The following is an 18,345-nucleotide window of genomic DNA, read 5'->3' as shown; positions in this document are numbered from 1 at the left end:
GTTTCCAAGGACAGTCAACATCCAAGGAATCCCACTGCAAACTTTCCCAGGATTATGGGGTTGATGAAAAATGCCAATCTTCCCCAAGTTTAACGTTTTCTCAGATTCATGAGTGGCTACCAATAATAATATCTAACAAAAGTAACTGCTAATATAGCAGGGTTTGAGTGAGATGACAAGAAAACCAAAATTAACTATCAAGATGACATACAAAAATCATTTCCCATCTGTGTTCGTTCCTCTTCCTCTAAAACAAAATGTAGGGCAGTTTGGTATGGCCCTGTAAAAGAGGGATGAAGGACTTCTCAAGATTTCTTAACTACCCCTAGTGTAAAATCCAATGTTTGGGAAATTCTGTGCAATTACTATTTTTATAGCTACTAACATGCATATTGTATAAAACTTAGAAGATTCAAAAGTATCTACAGAGAAAGATCTCCCTCCCATCCATTTCCCTTAATCCTCCGGTGTTTATCTCAGGGGCAGTGATGCCAAGTACTATTCTAGGTCCGGTGGATAGAGCAGCGAACAAAAACAGAGCCCCTATCCTCAGTGAGCTTACATTCTAGAGAGACACGAAAGAGCTTTAGGAATTGATAAATCCTATGAGAAAAATAAAATAGCCTGAGAAGGACCAGCCTTTGAGATTCCCAAGGAGATCATGGTCAGCTCTGGTAAATGTTGCCAAAAGGTTAAGTATGGAGTAAGATGCAGTGGTATGTCTATAAGATTTCCCAACATGAAGATGGTTGGTGACCTTGGCAGGGGAGGGTAGGGAAAGGAGCTGGGTTATAATGGGCAAAAGAATGAATAGCAAGTAAGACAGAGTTAGCCTCTAACAGCGGAGACCATGTTAGACACTCACTCTAGAGATCTGCTGTGAGTGGGCAGAGAGATGGGGCAGTAGCTGGACTGTTGTGCAGGCTAAATAAAGTAGTGCATATAAAGTGCTGAGCCCAGTGCCTGGCACAGAGTGGGCACATAGCTATTCTTAGTATTGTATTTCCTATCCCTAGTCCTTTCTATGTCTATTCCAAGTTCATTTTTCCCTTAAAATGTTTTCCATCTATGATTGTCTTATTTGAGTGCTGGGAATGTACAGGACTCAAAGAGTTACCTGGCGTTTTGAATGATGGTTTATCTCTGGCCACTGTTGGACAAAAGCTACTCTTTGAGAAATTGTAATGGAAGGGCTTTGCGTTTTAAGTGGCCTGTCAGAGTGCATTTGGTGCTGAGAGGATGAACTTAGATGACAGCTCATTTCAGCTTGAAATCATGCGCTGGAAGGTGCTGCGAAGTATGCAATCTCAGACAGTAAGTGATCTTTCTCCTTTTTTCTCTGCTGCTCTGGTCATAGGGCAGAGGAGAGAGCACCCAGGGAATTTGTTGTCTCTAGACAGGTTTTCTGGCATTTTCATATTTTCCTGACAAATCAAGAGGGGGTGGTGTTGGTATGTTTGTGGTTTATTTGGTCTTTTGTTTGCTAAATGTCTGCCAAATAGACACATTTCCCTAGTTGCCATCACTTAAATGTCCACAGTCTATCCACGGGGATAAAAAGACAAAGCAACGTGCAGAAGGGAAAGTGGGCTGATGACGTTCCTCCTGAAGTCACTGCAGTGCTGTTCTGCAGAGCACCAACTCACTTCCCAGGCAGCAGAACCAGATGTTTCCAAACCTGGGCATTGTGCACCAAGTCCTGTTGAAGAATCAGTTAGTTAATCCCAGCGTTCTCAGTTAATGCACCTGTTTGTACCCAGCTGGCTAACTGTTGTTCTGGGAAGAGAACATTCCTTCTCATCTTCATGGCTGACAGTCAGAATAGACCCTCTGTTCTTCTCCTGCCAGCTGAAAGGCAGCACCCTGAAGCTTCTTCCCTTGGAGTTGTTGCTTCTTAAAAGCCCTCCTTGTTGTCTCTAGCAGTCTCCTTTCCCCAAAGCAATACAGTGTATGTTCATTATATCATCCCATGTATTTGTGACTTCAGTCACCCATTGCCTTGCACTGACATATAGTTGTTTTGTGTGCATCTTGTTTTTCCAACTATAACTGTGAGCCTCTTAAACTTCTTTGAATTCCTTTCAATTGAATATAGAGTATAGACAGACATTCTGTAAATATTTTTAAATTAGTTTTAATGCCTTGCTTTACCCTCGAGGATCTTAGAATTTCACTGGGGAGGCGAGGGGTAACCAGATGAAATAAATAGTGGGCTGATGATGAATAACAGGGCAAGGCAACAATTTAATGCCAGAGTGGAAACGTATAGCCGGAGGTCCTGTGCTGAGGATGTCAGGCGAGAGAAAGTCACGAGGCTGGGCCAGTCTGAGAAGGCTTGTACTTTGCCTGTAACAGTCTTCACTGTGTCCTGAGAGAAGAAGTCGGTAGTTGCCTTCGGAGTTGGCCTGGTTTGACCAATGAATCTCGCTAGCATGACAGTATTACCACAACTTTGCACACTGATCTCTGCTTCCCAAAAGGAATTTGTTCTGCAGACCATCCCAGCTTCTGGCCCTGGGAAATCTCAGAGCAAACTCTACTTCTGCCCTCTTTTCCCACTCACTATCCAAAGCTCTTTCATCACTATTACTTTTTTTAAGCCTCTGTTTCTATGAAAAGATTTATCTTATGGTTCAACTCTCTAAAAGAAAGCGCCAATAGCAGGAGAATGGGCGTAGAAAGGGTGCATATGTTTTCCTGCGCTGCTTTCTGGGTGCTGCATTTGTGCTTTTAATCTTGCTGCTGTCAAACTTCATTAGGAGATTTGAGCATCAGCCTCCTACCTCTGGGGCCTGCCTCCCATCAGCCCTGGCAGAAATGAGGATGGTGTTTGAGATTGGAAGAAAGATAGGTTGGGTATTGCAGAGAGCCCTTACCCACCAACCTTCCAGCCTACTCACCTTTCATATTGCACAGGGGCATTTATCCTACCATTTGCAAGCACTGGCTGCATTAGGGAAGCCATCAGAAGGCCATGCGCTGGCATCCATAAAGTGGTTTGAAAACAGTAGTGGAAAATCAAGGCTAAGCCTCTGTAACCTTTGTACACCTTTGAAAGGGAATGGATTTCCTCTTTGGGGGAATATGGAGTAGTGCTGGAGGAGACCCTACTCCCATCAAAGTAGGAAGAGTCATTCCAAACAGCCCTGGCGGTCACGGTGACAGATGTTACAGCCAGACAGTCTTCACATCTGCTCTCTGATGTGGTTTTGCTGGGTCCAAGCAGTACGTGGACTCTTGCCTCAGAGGACCGGCAGTGAGCTTCTGGGAAGGAAGAGGCCCCCTGGTAACATTCCCTTTCTTGTCATTTGATATAAAGTAGAAACCAATGCCATAGAAAGAAACTAACTTGTGGACATTTTCAAATTTCAAATTGTGGATAAGGAATTATAGACTTGTATAAGAGAAAACCCATTGATCTAGGCTTCATAATCTGGTCCCTCTCTAGAGAAATCTGTGGTCTTAATTACTGATTAAGCAGTACATGGCATCTTTAAAAAGCAAACTTAAATCCTGATGCTGGTTTAATACATGGCGTGAATGTCAGATGGCAGAGTTGGCCATGTGGAAGAAATTAAACTAACTCTCCTTTTTGATATCTCAGGAAGCTTGCAACAGAAGAACCTGTTTTTGGATTTTAAAAAATATTTTCCCCCAGTTATACCAACACCACCAAAACTGCTTTGGAAAATGAAGAACAGCCCCCTGAGATAAGGGAGGAGGAAATGTGTCCACTGGCCAAGGAGACTAGATTGATGCGTGAGTATCATCGCACTTCTGTTAAGTGATGTGGCCCCTGTCTGAATGTCACTTTGCTTTTTTAAAAATCTTCACCTGAGGACATTTTTCATTGATTTTTAGAGATAAGAGAAGGGGGGAGAGAGAAACATTGATGTGTAAGAGAAACATCGATTGGTTGCCTCTGACATGTTCCCCGACCAGGAATTGAACCTGCAGCCTAGGTATGTGCCCTGACCGGGAGTGGAATCTGTGATCTTTCTGTGTGCAGGTCAACACCCCTACCAACTGAGCCACAATGGCCAGGCAGATGGTCCTTTGATTTTATAATGAAAGTCAATAGATAAATATTACTGACTTTGCAAGCTACTTTACTAAGAGAGCAAAGGATATGGGTACTTTTTTCCTTGATGTTATCCTATATATATATCTTTAGCAGAAAGGCCATTTTCAGCCTAAATAAGTCCCCGCAGATTAAAACAACAACACATGAACACATGCCATGGCTTCCGATAGTGGCAGATTAAGTAATTCAGACCCACCCTCCTGAAGTATAAGCTAAAAATAAATAAAAAGTTGGTTAAAGGTTTATTTTCTAAATTAAAATATGTTTTAAATCTTCTTAAAAACACCAAAGAGCTAACAAGTTAATGAAGAATTACTGGCTTTAAGCACCAAGAGAAGATAGAAGTACAAAGAAATGAGCTTTACAGTTGGGGCCACTGGGGGGCATTTGGGGATTCTGGTTAGAGGTCCAAAGTTGGAGTCCATGGTTCACCCAAGGTGTGGCTGCTGCCCCACCCCCTGCTGATGGTTGGGATCATATACTCTAGGGCAGTGGTTCTCAACCTTCTGGCCCTTTAAATACAGTTCCTCATGTTGTGACCCAACCATAAAATTATTTTCATTGCTACTTCATAACTGTAATGTTGCTACTGTTATGAATCATAATGTAAATATCTGATATGCGGGATGGTCTTAGGCGACCCCTGTGAAAGGGTCGTTCGACTGCCAAAGGGGTCGCGACCCACAGGCTGAGAACCGCTGCTCTAGGGTAAGGTGAATGGGAAGGGGAACAGTATTTGTACTTGGGTGTGGGCTGGATTTAGTGACTTACTCCTAATGAACAGTATATGGCAAAAGTGGTGGATACTCTTTCTCTACATGGTCTTTCATCCTGGGTTTCTTTACACCATGGTGGTCTCGGGGCTCTAAGATGACAAGGGAAGATGTTATAGGGCTTCTTTCTTAAACTTTAGACTTTGGAACTCATACAGTATTACTTGCACCATATTCCACCGTATTCTGTTAGTAAGTCCCAAGGACAGCCAGAGTCTAGGAGGTGAAGAAAGAGACCCCACCTCTTCAGGGGAGAAGTACAAAGTCATACTGCAAAATGCCATGGCCACTGGAATGAGAGAAGTTTCCTTCTGTATAAAGAGCATCTACAAAGACCTGCAAATGTTATACTTAATGGTGAAACTTTAAAAGTTGTGCTTGCATATTCAGATCTGAAAAATGGCATTAGAGCTCAAAAATAAATAAAACAAAAAGTGATAGAATTGAAGAGAGAGACAGTTCAACAAACAAAAGTTGGAAACTTCTAAAATCCCACTTTCAATCATAGATAGAAAACTAGACAGAAGATCAATGATGATATAGAAGACTTGAACAACACTATAAAACAACTAGATATACATCTATAGCACACTCCACCCAACAACAGCACATGAAACATTCTCTAGGATAGACCATATGTTAGGCCATAAAATAAGCCTTAATAACTTCTAAAGGTCTGATATCATAGGAAGCATGTTCTCTTACCAGAATGGAATAAAATTAGATAATACAAATATTTGAGAATTTCAGAAATATGAATAAATTAATACACTCCCAAATAACCAATAGGTCAAGGAAGAAATCACATGGGAAATTAGAAAATTTGAAATGAATGAAAATAAAAAACAATACACCAAAACTTATGCAGCAAAAGCAGTGCTAAGAGAAAAATTTATACCTGTAAACAGCAATTTTAAAAAATAAGAAAGCTCTCAGATTCATTACCTAAACTTCCACTATAGAAAACTAGAAAAAAATAACAAACTAAACCCAAAGCAAGAAGGAAGGAAGGAAATAATAAAAAGATTAAGGTGGAAATAAGTACAATAGAAAATAAATATAAAATCAATGAAACCAAAACTAGTTATTGGAAAAAATCTACAAAATTTACAAACCTTTAGCTAGACTTACCAAAAAAATAAATAAAAAACTCAAATTACTAAGCTTAAGAATGAGAGGAAGGTAATCTCCTACCTCCTTCCAGCTGTACAGAAATAAAATGGATGATGAAGGAATGCTATAAACAATTGTACACCAATTAGAAAACCTAAATAAAATGGACTAAGTCCTACAAAGTTGCAAACTATGACACTGACTCAAGAAGAAATAGAAAAATCTGAATACCTATAGCAAGTAGATATTGATTGATAATTTTAAAACTACTCACAAAGAAAAACCCAGTCCCAGATAGCTGATGAATTACACTGTTTAAAGGTGAATTAACACCAATCCCTCACAAACTCTTCCATTAATAGAAGAGGAGGGAACACTTCCCAATTCATTTTATGACATTAGTGTTACCCTGGTACCAAAACCAAAAATAAAACTGACCCATGTCTTTCATGAATATCAATGCAAAATGCTTTAAAATATTGTTTCAAGCAATATTAAAAAAATGATATACTAACCCATGTGGGCTTTATTCCAGGAATGCAAGGCTGGTTGTTTTTAGTCAATGTAATCTACCATGTTAACAGGCTAAAAAAGGAACAAAACAAAAATCACATGATTATATAACCCGATGTAAAAGCACTCAACAAATTCAACACTCATTTATAGCAAAAACTTTCACAAATAGGAATAGAAGGAAAATTTATCAACTTGATACCGACAGCTAAATCTTTGATATCTAGGGCTAGAGTAAGAGTTCTTAGATAGATTTACACCAATAGCATGACCCACTGTAAGAAAAAGTGAAAATTTGGACCTTATTAAAATTAAAAACTTTCTCTGTAAAATCCCATGTAAAAGGGGTAAAAAGACAAGCTACAGACTGGGAGAAAATATTTTCAAACCACATACCTGCCAAAGGACTAGGATCTAGACTAAAGAACTCTCAAAACTCAACAATGTTTTTGTAAAACAAAACCAAACCAAAAAATCCAATTAGAAATGGCCAAAAGATAAATAGATAGCCAAAGAGAATATGTAGATGGAAGTATAGATGCCATGCCAAATAAGTAAATGGAAAGATGTTCAACATCATTAGCCATTGGGAAATGAAAATTAAAGCAACAATAAGATATCACTACACGAGGAGCAACTAAGATGGCGGCATAGGTAAACACCGGGAAATTATCGCCTCACACAACAATTGAAAATTACCGCAAAGGACTGAGCAAACATCATCCAGAACAACAGGAAGGCTGGCTGAGTGTAAATTCCACAACTAGAAGGAAAGAAAAGCACGCTGAGAGCCAGAGGCGCTGCGGAGGTGAAGTGCAGAGGTACGGCGGCGCGCGCGCGCGAGGAAAGGGGGTGGCGCCTGAGGACGCGGCTGTCTTTTTGAATCACAAACTCCCGACGGCCCTGAACTCCGGTTCCGGGAAGTCTCTGGGGACCCAGGTCTCATACGGGGAGAAGCTGGTCTGTCCGGCAGCAAGCGAACTTGAGGGCGGCTTTCCCTCAGAGGTGCTTGCAGCCGTTACCGGAACACTGAGACACGCGACTCCGGGTGGAGAATCGGCCATGGCCGCTTTCTCCGCCCTCTGACTCCCTGAGACCCCGCCCCACCCAGGCTGCGGCAGAGGCTTTTGCATGTGAATGTACCTAACTGCAGCCGAACCAGGCAGACCTGGAACTTCCAAGAGAAGGCCCAAGGCCCCGCAGCGGCTTGCATTGCTTCACAGCTGAGCCTCTTCGTGGCTCCTGCTGTGTGGCCTCAGGCAGAGGCTTGAATTAGCACCTCCTTAGATCCAGGAGCCACTGTACCCAGTGGTCAGAGGGGGTCCATCCAGACTGCAACTCCTCAGATCCATAAGGGACGCACTCAGGGAGCAGACTCAGTGAGCACCAAAGCCCCACTGAAGCAAGTCTTGCCCCAGAAGGGTGTCTTCAGCACAGAAGTTCTCCCACTTTAGACACAGCTGATTCTCACAGCCAATTGGCCTGGAGGTCAATTCCTCCCAGTGATTCTACAACAACCAAGGCACCAAGAGTGCACCAAGAGTGTCCACCCCAGGTAACTGGGGAGGCTGAGCTACTGGGCCCTACAGGTCACCTGGCGCACAGGGCCACTCTATCAACACAGGGAAGCTGCCAAAATGCGGAGACAAAGAAACAGGTCACAAATGGCAGAAATGGAGGAAAGCAAACGATTGGATATAGAGTTTAAGGCCACGGTTATAAGGTTTTTCAAGAATTTTATGGAAACCGCCGATAAATTTAATGAATCCCTCAATAAGTATAGGGAGACCATGGAGGACATGAAAAAGGACCAACTAGAAATTAAGCATACACTGACTGAAATAAAGAATAATTTACAGAGATCCAGCAGCAGAAAAGAGGATCCCAAGAATCAAGTCAAAGATTTGAAATACAAAGAAACAAAAAATACCCAACCGAAAAAGAAAAAAGAAAAGAGATTCCAAAAATATGAAGATAGTGTAAGGAACCTCTGGGACAACTTCAAGCGTACCAACATCAGAATTATAGGGGTACCAGAAGGAGAAAGAGGGCAAGATATTGAAAACCTTTTTGAAGAAATAATGACAGAAAACTTCCCCTACCTGGTGAAAGAAATGGACTTACAAGTCCAGGAAGCGCAGAGAACCCCAAACAAAAGGAATCCAAGGAGGACCACACCAAGACACATCATAATTAAAATGCCAAGAGCAAAAGATAAAGAGAGAATCTTAAAAGCAGCAAGAGAAAGACAGTCAGTTACCTACAAGGGAGTACCCATACGACTGTCAGCTGATTTCTCAACAGAAACCATGCAGGCCAGAAGAGACTGGCAAGAAATATTCAAAGTGATGAATAGCAAGAACCTGCAACCAAGATTACTTTATCCAGCAAAGCTATCATTCAGAATAGAAGGTCAGAGAAAGAGCTTCACGGATAAGAAAAAGCTAAAGGAGTTCATCACCACCAAACCAGCATTATATGAAATGCTGAAAGGTATTCTTTAAGAAGAGGAAGAAGAAAAAGGAACTCTTACCATTTGCCACAGCATGGATGGAACTGGAGAGCGGATAAATACCACAGGATCTCACTCATTTGTGGAATATAATGAACAACATAAGCTGATGAACAAGGACTGATCCAGAGACGGAGAGGCATTGATTGGACTGTCGGGACTTGGAGGGAAGGTAGGGGAGGGTGGGGGTAAGGGGGAAAGATCAACCAAAGGACTTATATGCAAGCATATAGGCCTAACCAATGGACATGGACAACGGGGGGGTGAGGGCATGAGCGGGGGTGGGGGGGGTGGGGGGTAGAGGGTAACGTGGGGACAAGGACACATATGTAATATCTTAATCAATAAAAAATATATATAAAAAAAAAACTTCCTAAAAAAAAAAAAAAAGATATCACTACACATCTGTCAAATGGCTAAAACTTAAAAACTAGTGACAACATCAAATGCTTTCAAGGATGTGGAGAAACTGGGTCACTTACACATTGCTAGTGGAATGCAAAATGGTATAGCTACCTTAGAAAACAAGTTGGCAGTCTCTTAAAAATCTATGCATGCAACTACCATATGATCCAGCAATTTTACTCCTGGTCATTTATCCCAGAGATATGAAACGCATGTTCACAAAAAACTTGTACATGAATGTTTATAGCAGGTTTGTTAGTAAAAGCTCAAAACTGGGAGTGGGGGAAGGAACAACAGCCAAATGTCTTTTAATGGGTGAGTGAGTGGCTAAACAAACCATGACACGTCCATACCACCCAATAAATAAACCTAGATGAATCTCCCAAAAATTACACTATATGGAAAAAATTAAAAAGATTACATACTGTATGATTTCCTTTATATAACTTTCTTGGAATTCCACAGTTTTATAAATGGTAAACAGATAAGTGGTCTCTAGAAGTTAGGGATGGGGAGGGGTGTCAAAGGAAAGTAGATGTGACTATAAAAGGGAAATATGAGGGATTCTTCTGGTTTTGTTCTGTATCTTGAGTGTCTCAATGCCAATGCCAATGTCAATATCCTAGTTTTGATATTGGACTAAAGTTTTGCAAGATGTTAACAATGGGACAAACTGGGTAAAGGGTACCTGGGATCTGCCTGTCTTATTTCTTACATTTGCATGTGAACCTATAATTATCTCAAAATGAACATTCTGATTTTAAAAATTATTCTTGATCCAATGATCAAGATTAGCAAGTAGAGGAAGATACTTGCAGCCTATAACTGACAAAGGCATATAGACAGAATAAACAACAAGCTTTTATGAATCAAGAAAAAGTCAGATGACTCACTGTAGAAATAGGTAAAGATTTGAACAAGCACTTCACAAGACAAAATTCAAATAGGCTATAAACACATGTAAAAGCGCTCAGCCTTATTAGAAATTAAGGGTATGAATGACAATCACAATTGTGATACAATTATGCATCCACCAGATTGATAAACATTAAGAAGTCTAACAATACGATGTTTTGGCAAGGATGTGGAGCAACTACCATCCATCTTTAGTGGGAGTGTAAATTTGATGACCACCTTGGAAAACAATATGGTATTCCTTAATAATAAAAGAGTAATATGCAAATTGACCCTAACAGCAAAATGACTGGGAATGACTGGTCACTATGACACACACTGACCACCAGGGGGCAGACACTCAGTGCAGGAGCTGCCCCCTGGTGGTCAGTGCACTCCCATAGGGGGAGCTCTGCTCAGCCACAGGCTGCCAGTACAGCAGTGGTGGTGGGAGCCTCTCCCGCCTCCTCAGCAGTGCTAAGGATGTCTGACTGCAGCTTAGGCCTGCTCCCCACTGGCAATGAACATCCCCCGAGGGCTCCCGGGCTGCCAGAGGGATGTCTGACTGCCAGCTTAGGCCCAATCCCCTGGGGAGCGGGCCTAAACCAGCAAGTGATCATCCCCCAAGGGGTCCCAGACTGCGAGAGGGCACAGGCTGGGCTGAGGGCCCCCCCCCCCCAGTGCACAAATTTTTGTGCACCAGGCCTCTAGTTCCTTAATAAAGTTATATAAGCATACCCTGTAGCCCAGCAATTCTACTCCAAGGTATACACCTTAAAAAGTTTGCATTTGCACACCTGGAGATATATACAAGGACTTTATTAGCAGTATTATTTGTAGTGGCTGCAACTATAACTACATGCAACAAGAATGAATGACCTCACAGACATAATGAAGTGAAAAAAGAGGCCAGAAGCATACACACACACACACACAAGTTCATGCTAAACAGAAAGTAAAACTAAATGGTCATGTTTAGGGATGCTTAACAATTTTATAAAACTTTAAAGATATAAAGGACATAAATACTATAAAGTAAGGATCGCTGTTGCTTTAGGGGGAAGGGAAGGGGAGGGGAGGGGAGGGAAGGGAAGGGAAGGGAAGGGAAGGGAAGGGAAGGGAAGGGAAGGGAAGGGAAGGGAAGGGAAGGGAAGGGAAGGGAAGGGAAGGGAAGGGAAGGGAAGGGAAGGGAAGAGCTATGAATGGAAATTGGTGGGCAGGGGAGGTTCTGGGGTGATGGCAATGACCTGGGTGCTGATTGCACAGCTTTGGTTTATGGTGACTCATGAGGCTATACATGTATTTTGTCTTCACTTTCTGTCTAATTGTTTATAACCCAGTAACACATCTCTTCATATTTCAGTTTTGCCTTTGAGAAGAAATTAGATGGAGGAATTTAGGTGTGAAGTTTGTGTACGAAAAGGCAGCACATGAAAATCTGAGGTCAAAATTAAAAACCTGTGATAAGAGAGAGGAAATAAGTGGAGTGTTGAAGTCACCGGTAAACCTGCTGGAAGGATCAGGTGGGTAGCTTGCCTTTGGATGTTTGTTTGTTTGTTAGTTTAGAACAGTGACTTAGGAATAATACAGGTTGCTCCAAGTGCTAAATTTCTTACTCCCTCTATTTTACAAGTTGGGCCTGGGCTGAGGGACCAAGCATTTTATTTTATTATATGTTATTTTATTTTTTATTGATGCATTATTCACCATTGACTTGAATCATCCAGACTACCCAGGGTATGCAGAGGAACACATTTGATTTGAGGAGAACACTCCCTGTTTGAGCTCCTGTTAACCTGGGTGGCCCCATCCCTCCCTCCTCCCGGTCTTCAGTCCAACCAGGACTGGAGAGCAGAGTGAGGAGAAAGATGAGCAGACCAGGGCAGGGAAGAGTTCCACGATGAGATGCTTCGGACGTGCTAAAAAGTGACAGTTCCCTTCCATCTCCTCCGGTCATGTTCTCAGAGCAGACTGATGTCAGAAATTGTCGTTAGGGGTACAGCGCAGAAGCAGCCGGTAGACTTTTAAACATTCACTGTGGGTGGAGTGGCGGTCAGCTTTGCTTCTTTCCTGCCAGATCTCCCCATCACAACTATAATTACACACTGTCTGCTCCGCCGGGAGTCCTGTGGGCAGCGACTCACCCTGGTCCTAAGACGTTCTCGCAGGGTTTCCCGTGCTGGACCTGTCTGTACATAGCACGCCGAGCTCCGAGTTTGCATTTCTTAGGCACAAGGACAGTGGAGCTAGAGGAAGGCACCAGCCCGCGCTGTTCTATCTCCTCCCTTCGCTCTCCTGTGAACAGGCTCTGGGGTGGGGGCTCTCCCAGGGGTGGGGCCAGCGCCAATCAGGTCGCGCGGTACCTGCCCCCAGCCCTGGCCACCTGGAGGGGCCGTGAGGTTCTGGGCTGGCTCGGTGCAGGGCCAGTACTCAGAGCACCACCCCGGCCCCGGTGCCCGGAAGGACGAGCGCAGACCCCGTGGGAGTTGCCTCAGGCGCGGAGCTGGCTCAGCCTCGGTAACGGTAACGGGTTGGGGCGCTCCTGGGCACCTGGTTCCTCCAAGGAAGGAAGAGGAGGGCGGAGACGGGGCCGGGCGAGTGGAGGACCCCGCAGGACACTGGGTCCGCGCGGGGATGTCCCTCGAAAGTGAGCCTCTGCACCGGGATAGCGCGCCCGGGCTGCCTCCCACTGTCCATCTTGAGCTTGACCTTGGCGCTGTCGGGCTGGGCTGGGCTGGGTCCGCAGTTGGCTCTCCTTCTGCACAGTAAGCCGTTCACTCTGAAGGGCGCGGATGTGCTGGGGGAGGCGGGCGGCTCCGGCCTGGTAGCCCGGCTGCTGGTCGAGCGCCCCCGCCTCCTGGCAGGACTCGGGAGTCCCTGCCCCAGAGTGCATCCTAGCGCTTGCCTTACCTCCGCCCGCCTCGCCGATCTCCTCCGCGGCCCCTTCCTCCTGCAGCCGGACCCCACAGGACGCGCTGCTGCTCCCCCGTGGCGCGACCACCCGAGGACCATGCGGTGGCCTGAGCGCTGGGCGCGCGTGAGTGAGAGGCGCGGGGACCGAGTGGGGGGAGCGGCCGGATCCGTCTGCGCGGCCAGGTGGGTCCGAGAGCGCAGGCACCTCTGGGCCCGCCTGGCCACCGGGCTAGGTTTGCGGGAGATTTTCCTGGAGTTGTATAGAATGAAGAGGGAGGCGGTGCATTAGCGGCGCGCCTCCACCTCTCTGCCTGTGCATTCGGGTCCAGAACAGGGTTGGAGACACCGGACCCTCGCCTGGGTCACCAGGCAAGTCTTCCGAAGGCCCCAGAGCTGGTGGCCCTCATCCTTATCCCTTGGGGCTGGTGTGGCCTTCTGGGCTCCAGAATCCAACCACAGGGAAGCCACCTCCCTCCCCCTCGCTCAGTGGCCTTGGAGGAGGATTTGGCCCAAGTAGAGAGACCAAGGGGCGAGCAAAAAGCCTCGGGTCACAAAGAAAGCCTAGTTCTGCTCCTTCATTCTGAGTCTCTGGCCAGGCTGGGGTGAACCAAGTGCAGGGCTCCACCAGGCTGGCGGCAAAGGTGGCATCCTGGGTCCCCCACGGCAGCGAAGGAGGCAGCGGGGGAGATCTGTCTTCTCCATCAGCACTCTGGGGCTCCATACACCCCCCATGTTTTTCAGCCACACTCAAGCATTCCTTTTCTCTGAGTGGGTTTGTGTGGAGACCTGGAAGTTTGCTCTTCTAGCAACTTTGGGGGGTAGGTATCCAGCCAGGAGCCCTAACCCTAACCCCAGCCCACACTCATGGCCTGGCTGGAGGACAGGGTTTGGGAGGAGGGGAGCCTCATGGGCTGGGCTAGGGGGTTCTGAAGAGGCAGCAGTGTAACTGGCAGGGGTGGACGTCTGTGCAGTCGGATCCCAATGCCCTGCCACACCCTCCAGTGTCTGAGCCAGACCCACATTTTATGTCGCGTAAGAGACAAACAGTGATGCAGGGACTTTAGATCCCGTGTGTCCACTCTGCTTCAGAATCGGGGGATTCGGAGACCTCAGGGGAAAGGCAGTTTCCTGTGTGTGCTAGTGCAGCGCTCCTAAGTACATTCAGATCCTGCCCCTTCCCTTCTAGGGGAAAACAGAGCAAAGGAATGTTCTCTGAAAGCAGTTGTAACTTCTCAGTTCTCTCTCCGGAGGTCTCAGCTCCATGCCCGAGGGGACCTAAACCAGCATGTAGAGATAGGGGGTCATGTTGGCACCCAGACAGGAACTAAAATGTGCTCCCCAAGGTTTAGCTGTGGCATTAGCTGAGTCAATAGCATCGTTTCCCTCTCACATAAGGGGCATGGCTATAGTTTCTACAGCCTGGGGGGTGAAATGAGACAGGACCATGTGGGAATGGGAAAAGCCTCTGAAGTCCTTTGGGGTGGGGGTGGGGTGGGGGTCCCATGTACATAGAAACCTTGTTTGGGGCATCGCTGGCATTTCTGCCAGAACTAGAAATCCGCGTTTTGTGGCCTCATCGAAACCGTGCTCGGGAAAGGCGCCGATGCTGGGGAGGGCAAATCCCTCATGTTTTGCCCAAGGATCTCTGTTTTGTCTCTAGCTTGCCCGTCTAATTGGAAATGAGCTCTGCTCAGTCCAGAGAGTGCCTCTGTCTGAATGCAAACATCATCTGGTAACAGGGAAGCCTGGCACAGAAACAGCCCCTCTACCCTCTAGGCACAGCGAGGGGTTTTAGCGATATCTCCTGCTAATTGTGGAAGGAGGCTGGGTGGGTCACAGGAGGAGCTGGGAATCCTCCCGGTAGCTATTTAACAAAAGAGCTATTTGGCCCTAGCGGGGCTGTTCCAGGTTCTGTCAGTTGTGAAAAGGGCCCTGAGGTCTAGGATCTGGCCTGATGGAAAGTTGCTACCATTTGTTAAGTACCGTCTATGTGCCATGCACAAGGCTTTGTGAAATCAGTATCATTATCCCCATATTTCATGTGAGTGGACTGAGTTTGGAAGAGGTTAAGTGATTTGCTAAGATCTTTAAGCTGGTAAGTGGCAGAGCTGTGCTTGGAATGCGGATCTCTCTGGCTCCAAAGTCCCTGCTCCTTCCACGGGGCCACTCTCCTCCCACGAAGAACTGACACATACGCGGTCACTGAAAACCCAGAGCCATTGTGAACAAGAGATGTTTGTGACCCCGTTAGGCTTCCCGGATAGTGCTGGCCTGGTAAATGCATGCTCTTCACTCCACGTAGGACTCAGGGATTTAATTAATGCACAGAGCTTAATTCTTTAACATGTAAAATGCAAACTACAATGACATACTTATTTACCATTCAGTTAGCAAACTTCATAAAGACTGATAAGCTACTGATGAGGTTCTGGTAAAACAGGCACTTTCATATGTTGCTGGTAGGAGAATAAATTGGTACAACTTCTTTGGAAGGCATTTTAGAAGCATCTTTCAAAATTTGAAATGCCCATGCCATTGACACAGTGGTTCCGTTTTTTTAGACATTTATCTTGCTGTTATACTTGCCTAAGGGCACAAAGAAACATATGTATATTGTAGCATTATTTGAGCTGTGAAAGAACAACCTATATACTCACCACAGGGGGGTAGTTAAATACTTTGTGGTACTTCCAGATAGTCAAATACTGGCCTCTTCATCCATAAAAAAAGTAGGAGAAGCTTACTCTAAAACTGACATGGAACAATTTGCAAGATACATGGCTAAGTGGAAAACATGCATAGAGTGTTTATAATATGCTACTGTTCACGTTATAAAAGAGGAGGAAGAGGGAGTGTTCCAAGATATTTGCTTGTCAGTGCATAACTATATACACAAAACCTAATATCTGTTGCCTCCAGGGAGAGTGGACCTGTAAACCCTCTGTATCTTTTCAATTTTGAACCATGTGATTGCATTAACTATTTTAAAAATTATTCTCCTTGCTCTGTGCCTGACATTCTTTCAAGCTCTTTTCTAGCTGAATGGTGTGGGACTACTCCCCCCCCCCCAACACACTCGGGTTACTTAAGAGGTTTCCACTGTAATAAAAGCCAGCAGGCTGTGAGACCACACAGAGCCCATAGTATCTGGCCATCCAAAATCCCTTTCACTACGCAGGTTGTGCTTGGAAAACTGGAATTGTGTGTGTGTGTGTGTGTGTGTGTGTGTGTGTGTGTGTGTGTGTGTTTAGACCTCTCTGAGCTGGATAGGCAGGATCTTATCCTCCAACTTTGAAAGCAAAATGGAGAAATAGAAACTACCTCTCTTTTTATTGCCATAATGTTCCCCTATACAGGATGAAGCATCAGCAATCGGATGGCATTAATAAGGGCACGGGAGGAGCTCTGTGGCTGGATATCTGAGGGGCAGAGGGAATGTCCGTTTATTTATGGTGTTGTATTTGGAGAGGAAGAGAGATCCGCTTGAAAGAAGAGGGTTGGAAATTATTCTGGGGGCCCAGGGCTCTATTGCCCCAGAGGAGGAGGGAAGGTTATTTGAGTTTCACACTATCCGTCCATGTGTCCCTGGATGCCCCTTTGGGTGCTTTTTATCAGCACAGATGCCCAGCTCAGTTGTGTTTCCTCTCCCCCAAGAATTGCCTTCTTGATCACCCAGGCTTGCGGCCAGCGGATGCACAGAGGGGATGGAGGCAGGTATCAGGCACTGCCTCCACTCCTTCAGGTAGGACAGGCTGTTGAGCAGCAGGAGCAATGGAAGAAAGGCTCGCTTCCAGCCACACCAGACGGGGCTCCCCTGCACTGTTGGGTGGTTAGGCTTCATTTCAGTTAGTCTGCTAAGCACTCTGCCCACACTATATCATTTACTCTCTTGATCAGGTATGTGTGAGAGCCCAGGCTCATTGCCATCAAGCAAACAACACCTCTCTCTCCCCCTTCAATGACTTTTCTGTTCTCTGCACACAGGTGCTCGCAAACTCAGTTTGGGCATTAACAGCATGTGGCTGAGCATTTCATGCCTTGATAGATGATCTGGAATCTTTGCAGTCTGGATAGGTTTGCAGTCTGGACAAGGCACAGTTCAGGGACAAAGCAGTCAGCGTTCTTGGTTTGGATTTCCATCTGTCTTGCTTCTATCTCTGTGTGTGCATTAGGGTTCGGCTGAGTGGGCTGTGTGTGATGTTCCCCAAGGACAGAGGGAGGAGAAGGCGTGATTGCCTCTGCTTTGGTCCAGATGTAGTGCCGAGAAGGGCGGTGAGGATGGGCTTATGAGGCCCTGTGTCTGCACCCAAGGAGGAAGGTGAATGGGGTGGTCTCTGAGCCACAGGTCTGTGCTGGTAGTCTGTTTGGAAAAAAAAATAGCCTGAGAACTCAGAGCCCTGCTCATTGCAAACCTTTCTCCTCCCACGCAGCTCACAGGCTTGGGCTCACCTCTGACTCACATTCCACTTCAGAAAGAAACAGCTTGAATTTTCCCCAAAATAAATTCTGGGGCACACTGGACAGCTGCTGCTTCTGTGTGCTGCTGCTGCCTGCAGGGGTGAGAGCAAGAAGCTGGAACGGGCTCTTGGCCACGGCTGCCAGAACCTAGCCAGGAGGGCGCCCCAACTATTTTCTACAAGTCACCTTATATCGCACACAAAAAGTGTTGTTTGCATAGCATACTGTAATGGATGATCTGTTTAACCACTTCAATTTAGAAAATATCTATTGTTCAAGGCCCTGGGAAGACAGAAAGATGTGGGTGGCATGGTCCCTGGGCTTGAGTTGCCCACAAGGCAGAGTTGGGAGAGGAGCATTCACATCACCAAGAGGGCCCTGCAGACTAAAGTTCACCTTTAGGGGAGATAAAAGCAATATGCTGTCATGTGCAGAGGAGCTAAAGTGAATCAAAGGCTGGCCCAAGTAACTCTGGTAGATTATTAAGGTCCTTTGGAGGAGGCGAGTTTTTAATTGGACCTTGAATGTTAAGTATGATTTTGATAGGCAAGCTCAGTAGAAGTGGCTAAGAAAACAGCTTGGCTAAAGGCATAGGGCTACAATAGAATATGGGGTGTTTAAAATAAATCAATATTCGTAATGTCTTCATTTACCCAACTTCTGTCATAGACATACTACAT

General features: G+C 45.5%; 1 protein-coding gene across 1 annotated transcript in view; it reads left to right on the top strand.

Moving 5' to 3' along the window:
* The first annotated feature begins 12,629 nt into the window (after window positions 1-12,629).
* FAM163A (family with sequence similarity 163 member A) overlaps window positions 12,630-18,345 on the top strand; it is a 44,709-nt gene continuing 38,993 nt past the window's right edge. Inside the window, exon 1 of the mRNA XM_036344925.1 lies at window positions 12,630-12,811. The gene's annotated coding sequence lies outside the window, so the exon portion shown is untranslated. The remainder of the gene's footprint in view (window positions 12,812-18,345) is intronic.

This window comes from Myotis myotis, unplaced genomic scaffold, assembly GCF_014108235.1.
Source record: "Myotis myotis isolate mMyoMyo1 unplaced genomic scaffold, mMyoMyo1.p scaffold_m19_p_18, whole genome shotgun sequence".
Lineage (NCBI taxonomy): Eukaryota > Metazoa > Chordata > Mammalia > Chiroptera > Vespertilionidae > Myotis > Myotis myotis.
The sequence above is the reverse complement of the archived record's forward strand: the minus strand, read 5'-3'. Positions and strand labels throughout refer to the sequence as shown.